Here is an 11,896-nt window from a genome sequence, read left to right on the forward strand (position 1 = left end):
AGAGAGAGAGAGAGGGAAGCAGGCTCTCTGCTGAGCAGGGAGCCCGATGTGGGACTCGATCCCAGGACTCTGAGATCATGACCTGAGCCGAAGGCAGCGGCTTAACCCACTGAGCCACCCAGGCACCCTGATCCAAGCATTCTTAAGCAAGATGGTCTTTTAGCTTCCTGGTGTTTGAGTTCCTTCCGAACTTTTCCTTGTGATTGAGCTCCAGTTTCAAAGTATTGTGATCTGAGAATATGCAGGGAATAATGTCAGTCTTTTGGTATAGCTGGAGTCCTGATTTGTGACCCAGTATATAGATGGTCTATTCTGGAGAAGGTTCCATGTACACTTGAGAAGAATGAGTATTCTGTTGTTTTAGGGTGGAATTTTCTGTATATATCTATGAGGTCCATCTGGATAAAGTATTCTTGGCTGCATGTGTCATTCTATTCTCTTATTTCTTTATTGATTTTCTGCTTTGATGATCTGTCTGTTACTGAAAGAGGCATGTTAAGATCTCCTACTATTAATGTATTCATATCAATATGACTCTTTATCTTGATTAATAGTTTTCTTATGTAATTGGCTGCTCCCATATTGGGGGCGTAGATATTTACAATTGTTAGATCGTCTTGGTGGATAGTCCCTTTAAGAATTATGTATGTTCTTCTGTATCTCTGACTACAGTCTTTAGTTTAAAATCTAACTTATCTGATTTGAGAATGGCTACCCTGGCCTTCTTTTGAGGCCCATTGACGTGAAAGATTCTTCTCCATCCCTTCACTTTCACTTTGGGTATATCTTTAGGTTCAAAATGGGTCTCTTGTAGACAACATATGGATGGGTCCTGTTGTTTTATCCAATCTGCAACCCTGTGTGGTTTTATGGGCGCATTTAGGCCATTCACATTGAGAGTGGTTATTGATAGATATGTTTTTATTGACATCGTGTTATCTTTCTTTCTTTCTTTCTGTCGATTGTCTCTATATTTCTGTTCAATGATATTTTTAGGATTTTTTCTCTTTTATAGAACCCCCCATTGATATTTCCTGCAGTGTCATCTTAGTGGTTGTATAGTCTTTTAAGCCTTGCCGGTCTTGGAGACTATCTCTCCATCCATTTTGAATGTGTCAGTCTTGCTGGATAAAGTATTCTTGGCTGCATGTTCTTCTTATTTAGTGCCCTGAATATATCTTGCCAACCGTTTCTGGCTTGCCAGGTCTCTGTGGACAGGTCTGACGGTATTCTGATGGGCTTTCCTCTGTACGTAAGGAGCTTCTTTGTCCTGGCTGCTTTCAAGAGGGTCTGCCTACAATTATAACTCTTCATTCTTACTATTAGGTGTCTTGAGGACTATCAAGAATCTATAATCTTGGGGCGAAACCGTTCTGCCTCTAGTACATGAACGCTGGTTCCATTCATGAGATTGGGAAAATTTTCATGGACAACTTGTTCCACTATATCCTCTAGACTTCTTTCTTTCTCCTCCCCTTCAGGGATTCCAATAGTTCTGACGTTGGAACATTTCATGGCATCATTTATTTCCCTGATTCCGTTTATGTGGTTTCTAAGCTTTTTGTTCCAGGCTTGCTCCTGATCCTTTCTCTCTATCTGTTTGTCCTCCAGATCACTAATTCTATCTTCTGTCTCAGTTACCCTAGCTTTTAGAGAATTTAGATTAGATTGGAACTCATTGAGAGCATTTTGAACATCAACTGATGTATTATTTTTAACTAAAGTCCCTATTTTATTCAGATTCCTTTGTTTTTACCTAGTATTACTCTGTTACAGATACCATCCAAAATACCACTTTGTATTTTGTAGTCCTATCTTCTGATACTTCTCTTGGCTTTGACAATTTTTTTTTCAGAATTTCCTTGGTTTTGATGACCTTAAGAGATTTGAGGAGCACTGGTATTTTGAATTAATTTGGATTTATCTGAATTTTTCTTTCTCATTGGAATGGAATTATATGTTTGCAGGAGGAAGAACACCGATAAGGTGACATTGTATCACATCCTATTAATGGCACGTAATATCAACAGTACCTATCACTGTTTATGTTAACCTCGATTATTTGGCTGAAATAGTATTTGAAAGGTTTCTCAAATTCAAAGTTACTTTCTCCCTTTCCCCCATCTCTCTCTCTCTCTCTCTCTATGTATATATATATATATATATATATATATATATATATATATATCCACAGAGATCTATATCTATAAATCTATATGTATATCTGACTATCTGAAAGGAAGTTACTATGTGAAGTCCACCTAAAGGAGTTGGAATTGTGTTTCTTATCCTTGGGGAAGAAGAATCAGCATAAATCGTTTGCAGTTCTTTTTCAGAAAATATTTGTCTCCTCTTTCTCTTCATTCATTCATTTATATAACTATGGGCTCATGATATTCATTTCATACTTTGAGTTATAATTTAATATAATTGTATTTATTTTGTTCAAATTTTTTCAGCTTTGGTTATTGGGAGTTCTTTCAGTTATCTCCTCTGTCCCTTCGACGTACCTCAATTGTGTGTGTGTGTGTGTGTGTGTGCGTGCGTGCACGTGTGTGTGCACACTTTATTATTTTGTGGATGCTCTACCCTCATCTTGTACAATTACTTAGAATTAGATATTTATCCGAGGAGCTTTTCTTTCTTTTAATTAAGAATAATATTAGAAACCCAAATTTTAGCACCTGGTGAGATAATTGTCACTGGGTTGTATTTGTTTAGATTTTTCCAACTAAGTATCTATCTATATTTATGTATACTAAACAGTGAATATGCATGCATCTATACATATTTCTGTCTGTAACCATATGAATCTATAAAAAAGTAAATATGAGTTGTGCTAGTATGTCCAACTGTAATCCATTACCACTTGAGTCATTTCAGCCACCTAAACTTGCTTATCTGTAGACACTTCCATCAGTGAAGAACCTGATTCCTATTAACAGTATCAATTTACTTAACTGTTTGTTTCCAATATATATGTGTAGCAGTATCAGAACTGTTAACATGTAACTCCACAGGAAATGACAATGAATAAGAGTACAATGCTTAGATATAAAGTTTGTTAGGTTGTTTGGTTTGCTTTGATTTGCTTTAGTCTTAATCCATTTATTTCCAGAATTACTTACATAGCAACTTTTGTTCCATTCTTTTAAGTGAAATTGTTTCATACATTTATAATAGTTTCTTTTTGCACATGTTATATTTTTACCAGAAATCACTTGATCTCCTATTTAATTTATACTCTTTGTTCAGTAAAGTTCTGTGGGTCCTGACCCATACATAGTGCCATGTATCCATCATTATAGTATCATTGGAATGGTTTCATAGTCCTAAAATACTCCCTGTGCTTCATTTATTTAAATCTTTCTTCTCCACACCTCCCTACCCCTGACAAGCACTGATCTTTGTAATGGCTCTATAGTTTGGGTTTTCCCAAAATGTTGTATAAGTCAAATTGTGTGGTACATAGCCTTTTTAGGCTGGTTTCTTTTACTTGGAGATTATGCATTCAAGTCTCCTCCATATCCTCTTATGACTTTATAGCTCTTTTTTTAAAATCACTGAACAATATTCTATTATATGAGGTATCATGACTTGTTTATCTAGTTCTCTACTGAGGAACATTTTGTTGCTTTTGATCTTTGGCTATTATGAATAAAGTATCTATAAATATTCACATGCAGGATTTTATGTGCATGTAAGTTTTATGTGGATATAAGTTTCAAATCATTGGGTCAATAGGAACACTGTTGCTGAATCCTGCAGCTATATTACATTTAGTTTTCTCAGAAAGTGTCAAATTGTCTTCAAAAGTGGTTGTACCTTTTTGCAATCCCACCAGCAGAGAATGAATTGCTCTGTTGTATAATCAGCAATTGGTCTTGACTCCTTTTGGATTTTAGCCATGATTATATGTAAGTAGTGGTATCATATTACTATTTTAATTTGTAATTCTCTAATGTCAAATGATGTTTCTTATCTTTTCATATGATTATTTATTGTCCACATAACTTCTTTGGTAAGGTTCAGATCTTTTGCCCATTTTTTAATTGGGTTGGATATTTTTTGTTGTTCAGTTTTAATAGTTATTTGTATATTTTGTAAACAAGTCCTATAGAAGATATGTATTTTGCAACATCTTATATTCTTCTTCTAATCTGTGGCTAATATTTTCATTTTCTTGATAAGTTATCTCATACAGAAGAAGTTTTTAATTTTATTAAAGTCCAGTTTATCACTTTCATTATTCATGTATCATGTATTCTTGTGTTGTATATAAAAACTCATTATCAAACCCAAGTCAATGTTTATTTAATCTTTTATTTATCTCTAGAAGTTTTATCTTGTATCCTATGCTCTTGATATATTCATTTATTTTCCCAGGAATTTCTTACTTGAATTTTTGAGTTTTCCTACATAGAAAAGCATATCATCCATGGATAAAAACATTTATATTTTTTTCTTTGTAGTCTGTACTCATTTTTTTTCTTTTCTTGTTTCATTGCACTAGTTAAGAATTTCAGTACAATATTGAATGGTATAATGAAAGAGAGCGTCCTTACTTTTTCCCAGTTATAAGTGGAAAGTGTCCATGCTCACCATTAAGTATAAAGTTAGCTCTAGGTTTTTTTGTGTGTGTGTGTGTGTGTTTGTTATGTAGATGTTCTTTATCAAGTTGAGAAAGTTCCTCTTTATTCCTAAATTGCTGAAAATTTAATCATGAGTAGGTGTTGTATTTTGCCAAATACTTTGTTGTTTCATTTAATATCATCATGTGATTTTCTTCTTTATCTTTTTGATGTGGAAGGAATACATTGTTAGATTCTTATTTTTTGAAACATTTTTATAGAAGTAGAATGAATCCCACTTGCTCATGGTGTATACTTATTTTTATAAATTATTGTACTTGGTTTACTAATATTTTGTTGAGGATTCTTACATTTATATTCATGAGGAATATTGGTCTTTGGGTTTCCTTTCTTGTAATATCTTTATCTGTTTTATGTATTTCATGTCATTGCGTAATCCTGGCTTCATAAAATGTGTTGGGAAGTTTTTTACATTTTGAAGAATGCAGTAGTTTCCACATTCATAGAACTTTTCATAGAATAGTGGAGAAGTGAAGGGCATGCTGTACTTGCAGAGGATATATAGAATTCCTTAAATCATTTCCTAAAACCAGGAATACACACACTTTGAAGTGCTTCTATTACATGGTTCAGATAAGCATTCCAAAGCATTACTGAATCAGAGGAACATTAATGTGATTATATCTAGCTTACTCATTCTTTTGTCATGTAGAGTATTGAATGGATGCTATGACTTGCTTCTCCCATTTCTACCTACCTATAATCTTCCTTCACTCACAATTAGTTATAATAGGATTCTTTTGACTTTTTTAAAAAGAAATTTTACCTGTTATCATGCAATTTTGTTTATTTGTAGCAACCTTTATTTAATACTTAACATGTGCCAGTCCGTAAATCTGTCTCCATGGTCTGTCTCTACTGTGATAAAGATGTGTGTGTGCTGTGTTCCTCCTCATGTCTGATCACTCTGTCAGCTCAGGCTTAAGTCAGATGGAGGATTTTATTTGTCCAGATTTCTCCGTGCTCTGATTGGGGAGGAGTGTTCAGCACTTAAAGCAGTGTTCTCCCCACCAGGGGTAGCAAGCCATCATTTCTCCAAAGCATGCAAGGAAAAAACGTTTCATCATCTTGAGTTTGTAAATTTTTTTTTCCCCTGAAGATATCACAGTATATCTTGGTTGTGGAGTATACTTTTACTATTAATCTGATTTTGATCCTATTCTTTAAGAAATATAACCATGGCCATATTTTGCCAGAAGTGTATTCATCACATATCTAGGGTTATTTTCTTTACAAAAGGCAGCTTAACTGGCTTAGAAGTAGCCAGTGTATAGGAAATCATTCCCACATAGTTGCAGGATGGTTTATGAATCCAAGTTCATTTGCTACAGATATGTTCTGTGCCAATATTTTACATCATGCGTAATGGGGAAAGCAAACATATGCTGCTTATTCAGTCTATATTCCCCAGCATGCATCATGAATTGGAGCCAGACTGCCTTTTTTAAATCCCTCTGCCCCTTAAGAGTTCTAAATTTGGGGCCAGTTCATTATTCTCTGTTTTCAGTGTCCTCATTTGTATAATGGGAATATTAATAATTTTATTTTCCTGAGTTAACCATTATGATTAAAATAATATGTATGTATTTATGTAAGTTGTTGAATACATATATATGCATGTATGTATATATAAATATATATATCTAATATAAATACACATAATATTCTGTTATGTGTGTATATGTACATATATGTGTGCATGTGTTTATGTATACTAAGTCTTTGTAATATATTGCAAGTAATAAATATTAAATTTTACTATAAATAAAACTACATGATAACAAGTAAAGTTTTTAAAAGGATAAAACATTACTTTAACTATTTAGCTGTGCCCTAAATACCACATGTAATTACCTTCTCCACAAAAGGTTCTTGAATTGTAAAACACTAACCATAGATAAAGACATGCAGGATGTTACAATAGGTGCTAACCAGAATTTTAAAATAACATTATAAATACAGAATCCAGGAGAGGAAATGAGAAAAGAAAGCAAGGCTTGTGTTAAATCAATATGGCAAATTTAGAATATCCTTTTCTCAAACCATTTCTCAGAGGCTACCAAACTTTAGCTGCCATCAGAGTCATCTTGAAAACGTGTTAATTCACAAACTGAAGGATCCAATACACCAAATTTTCTGATTTTGTAGTTGTGGATTGGGGCCTGAGAATTTGCATTTCTGTTTCACCTTTGGTTCTAATGCTGTTGGTCCTAACTAAGGAGCATAATGGGAGAGTCATGGCTCCAACCACAGCTGAAAATGCAGACTGGTGTGATGCACCAGTACAAGGTATATCACAAAGAATAAATGGAAGAAGCACACTGGTTCAAATATGTTTTAAATAACTACAGACTTTTGTGTTCCTATATTTTACCAATAAACTTGCCTCAGTTCTGAAGATTATTTCTATTTTTAGGTCTCTCACAACAGATATAAAATAATTGATTTTATGAGTAGAATACCAGCCCTCTCAGGGCACCTGGGTGACTTAGTGGGTTAAAGCTTCTGTCTTTAGCTCAGGTCATGATCCCAGGGTCCTGGGATCGGGTCCCACATTGGGCTCTCTGGCTAAGCAGGGAGCCTGCTTCCCTTCCTCTCTCTGCCTGCCTCTCTGCCTACTTGTTATCTCTGTCTGTCAAATAAAACAAAGCAAAACAAAACAAAACAAAAAAAACTTACAAAAAAAAAAAGAAGAAGAAGAAGAAGAAGAATACCAGCCTTCTCTAACAATGATATGGAACTTTGTGGTATTTTCTTATTCAAATGGATGGAAACACAATTCCTACTACTCTAAATTAAAGATTGGTTAACATCCATATTCATTTATACTTAAGCAACTTAGGACTTGTCCTACCTAGAGACCTGAAAATATTAAAATTTACTATCTGGCCATTAGATTTGTTCATATGTTTTAAATGGAACTAATGTTTTTTGTTTGGGTTTTTTGGCTTTTTTTTTTTTTTATGCAGGGGTTGGGGGAACTAATATTTTGTAACCATGACTTCCAGCAGAATATAAACATATGTCATTTATGCATTTTAGTAATATGGTTGTTAACAAAGATTTTGGCTACTGTAAAGTTACTCAGATGTGAGTTAGAATTCTGTAAAGATACTCTGAAAGTTAGTTTGACTGCTATCGAAATCAGACCTGACTTTTTTGTAGAAATTGACAATCAAATCTTAAAAGTTATATGGGAAGATAAGAGACTTATATTAGACAAAACTATTTTGAAAAAGAAAAAAAGTTAGAGAAATTTCCTAACTTTAAAATTTAGTATAAAAATTACAAAAAATTTCTCAATTTACTATAAAGGTATAGTAATCAAGACATAAAGATAGATGTATAGATTAACTAAGAGTCCAAAATAAACCCCTGCTTATGGCCAATTACTATTCAACAAGAGTGTCGACACACGTCATTGGGGAAGTAGTCTTTTTAACAAATGGCTCTGAGATAAGTGTATTTGTTTATGCAAAAGGACGAAGTTGGGCCCTACCATGTACCATATACAAAAATAAATTAAAAATAACTTATGAAGCTAAAATGTAAATTAAAAGAATGTAAGTCTTAATTGAGAAAAGAGAAAATCTTCCTGATCTTGGGTTAGGCAGTGATTCTTTAGTATAATTAAAAAAACAAACAAACAAACAAACAAAAAACAAAAACAAACAAACAAACAAAAACCCTTATCAAAACTAGGTTGTAGGGTATGTGCTATGGTGAGTGCTATGAATTGTGTGAGGCTGATGATTCCTGAAACAAATAATACATTATATATTAATTTTTTAAAAAACTAGGTTTTGTACAATAATACAATGAAAAAATTAAAATGCTAGCCCATGGAATGGAAGAAAATATTTACAAATTATGTAATGTTAAGGGATTTGTATCAAGAATATGTGAAAGAAAAAAGAACATATAAAGAATTTAGGCAACTCAGTATTCAAAAGACAAACTAATTTTTAAAAACCAGGCAAAGGATCTGAGAAGCTATTTATCCAAAAAGATATACAATTGGCCAAATCAAAAGTTAATTAATCACTAAGGAAATACAAATCAAAACACTCACTCAAATGCTGCTCAACACCCACTAGGATGGCTATAATCAAAATGACAGTAACAACCTTTGGTGAAGAGGTAGAGAAATTAGAACCCACATATACTGCTAGTAGGAATATAAAATGATAACAGTAATTGTGGAAATCAGAATGACAAACTTCTTTTTTTAAAGATTCTATTTATTTATTTGACAGAGAAAAAGAGAGAGGGAGAGAGCACAAGCAGGGGAAACAGCAGAGGGAGAGGGAGAAGCAGACTTCCCCCTAAGTAATGAGCCCTTTGCAAGGCTAGATCCCAAGACCCTGAGATCATGATCTGAACTGAAGACAGATGTTTAACCAACTGAGCCACCCAGGTGCCCCAGAATAACAAATTTCTTAAACACAGACTTTCTACTAGACACAGGAGTTCTCTTCCTAGTTGTATAATCAAAGGAAATTAAAAATGTGCCCACATAAAGTCTATAGCAGCATTGTTTATAAAAGCCCCCAAATGGAAACAACCCACATTTCCAGCAACTGATGAATAAAAAAGTAAGATGTTGTATATCATATGATGAAATATTATTTAGGTATTATAAAAATGAAGTAGAGAAACACAGAAATAGAGATGAACCATGAAAGTACCAACTCAAATGAAAGAAGCAGCCAAAAAGAACACTTTCTGTCATTCCATTGATAGGAAATGTGTAGAATGGGCAAATCTATGGGCCAAGTAGATTAGATTACATAGGACTGAGTAGGAGATGGGAAGGAATGCGGAGTGACTGCTAATGATATAATATTCAAAAATTAGATTGAAGTGATAGTTTTACAAATGTGTAACTACACTAAACATCAGTGAGTTGTACACTTTAAGTGGTTTATATGATTTGTGACTTACGTCTCAATAAGTCTATTTTTAAAAATTGGTACAATGAATCTCAAAATAAGAAATAACAAAGTGACTAGGTGGCTCAGTCAATTAAGTATTTGACTCTTTTCTTTTTAATTTTTATTTATTTTTTAAATTTCTTTTCAGTGTTCCAGAATTCATTGTTTATGCATCACACCCAGTGCTCCATGCAATATGTGCCTCCATAATACCCACCAGGCTCTCCCAACCTCCTACCCCCTCCCCTCCAAAACCCTCAGTTTGTTTTTCTGAGTCCTCAGTCGCTCACGGTTCATCTTCCCCTCCAATTTCCCCCAAATCCCTTCTCCTCTCCATCTCCTCTTGTCCTCTGTGTTATTCCTTATGCTGCACAAATAAGCATGGAGCATAAGGAATATCATGATTACTTATGATAATCATAAGTGTCTGACTCTTGATTTCAGCTCAGGGCATGATGTCAGGGTTGTGAAGTTGAACTCCATGTCAGGTATGGAGCCTGCTTTAGATTTTCTCTCTCTCTTTCTCTCTCTACTCTACCCTCCCACCAAAAAATTAATAAGTAAACTAAAAATAAAATACAGTTAGAAACAGAAAGGGAAAATAATTTTATTTGCTTGATTATCACATTATTGTTGATGTAGAAAGTATATTTTCATGGATTGGAAGTATTTATCTTGGGAAGAAGTGAATTTTCCCCCAAACTAATTGATAGGTTCATGTGTTATGAATTAATAATCCAGAGTGTTTTTCTGTTGAAACTGTATGATGATTCAAAAATTTATACAGAAATATACATAACCAAGAATGTCCAAAGCAATTTGGAATAAAAACGTATACATTCTGTTTTATTTTTAAGACTATTTTTAAAAGCAGTTTTATATTTATAACAAATTTGAGAGGAGGATATAGAGATTTTTCGCATCCACAGGGCATCCCCCAGTAACAATAACAATCCCCCAGATGGGGTATGTTTTACTGAGGATGCAATTATATCAACAGATCATAATCACCCAAAGTGCATAGTTTACATTCAGTTCACTCTCGATATGGTGCATTCCATAGATTTGGACAAAAGTATAATGACATATAGCCATCATTATAAGGTCATATAGAGTACTTTTATTGCCATTATCATCCTGTATGCTCTGCCTTTTCATCTCCATCTCCCAACCCCACGCATATCCCTGGCAACCAATGATCTTTTTACTATATCCATAGTTTTGCCTTTCCAAGAATGTCCTATACAGTTGACTCATGAATAACACAGGTTCGAGCTGCAAGGATGCATTTATATGTAGATTTTTTCAACCAATATGTTGGAAATATTTTTTGGAAGTTTGCAACAAATCAAAAAATTTGTGTTTAATCATGCACTATCTTATTTAATGTAGGAACTGAAGTTTTATTTTGTATTGTACAAGTTTAAATCTATGGTTCTCTGAGTACTTTTGATAGCTGTTTCTTTTTCTAAATAAAACATTCTTTTGAAACTATTTAGAAATCGATTAGACATTGTTTTGTGCTGGCCTGAGCCTATCTGTAGTAATGCTATGGGTTAGAAATGCCTGGACAATTTGGAAGAAAAAAAATTAAATATAAGTGAGCTTCCCTCAGACATTTCCCCTTCTTAGCCAGTGTTACAACTAAACTAACCTTTGTGGTTCTTTTTACGATTCCAAGATGCCCTTCCGCCATAACCATTAGAAAACTTTGAAGAAAAACATAGTTTGTCGCTTATAAGCCCTGGAGAATAAAAGGCATACCAGGGGACACACACTGAAGTCACAGGTGGAGAGAAATTTGGTGGGTGGGGGAAAAAAAGAGAGAGAGAGAGAGATCGCATGTACAGACTGACCTGGGTTTCTCTGTTTATTGGGGTCAAGGGTAAGGACCTAGGGTTTCACAGGCTCACTGTTGGTGAATTTAAAACACAAGAGTAGGAATTTGAAACATGGGAAGAGGAAAACCCAGTGGACCAAATGGTCAGTTATAGAAATCAACCAAGATCTCTAAAACAAAGGAATCTCACAGGGAGAAAGTGGCATGAATCTTTATCTAGTAGTGTGGCTGACAAAATGTTTATTTTAGATAGCCTTTAGTGAAGCAGAGGCCTCTGTGAAATGGATGAGTCTTTTTTTTTTTTTTTTTTTTTTTTTTAAAGATTTTATTTATTTATCAGAGAGAGAGACGGGGAGAGAGCGAGCACAGGCAGACAGAATGGCAGGCAGAGGCAGAGGGAGAAGCAGGCTCCCCGCTGAGCAAGGAGCCCGATGTGGGACTTGATCCCAGGACGCTGGGATCATGACCTG

The sequence above is a fragment of the Mustela nigripes genome, chromosome 10, assembly GCF_022355385.1.
Source record: "Mustela nigripes isolate SB6536 chromosome 10, MUSNIG.SB6536, whole genome shotgun sequence".
NCBI lineage: Eukaryota > Metazoa > Chordata > Mammalia > Carnivora > Mustelidae > Mustela > Mustela nigripes.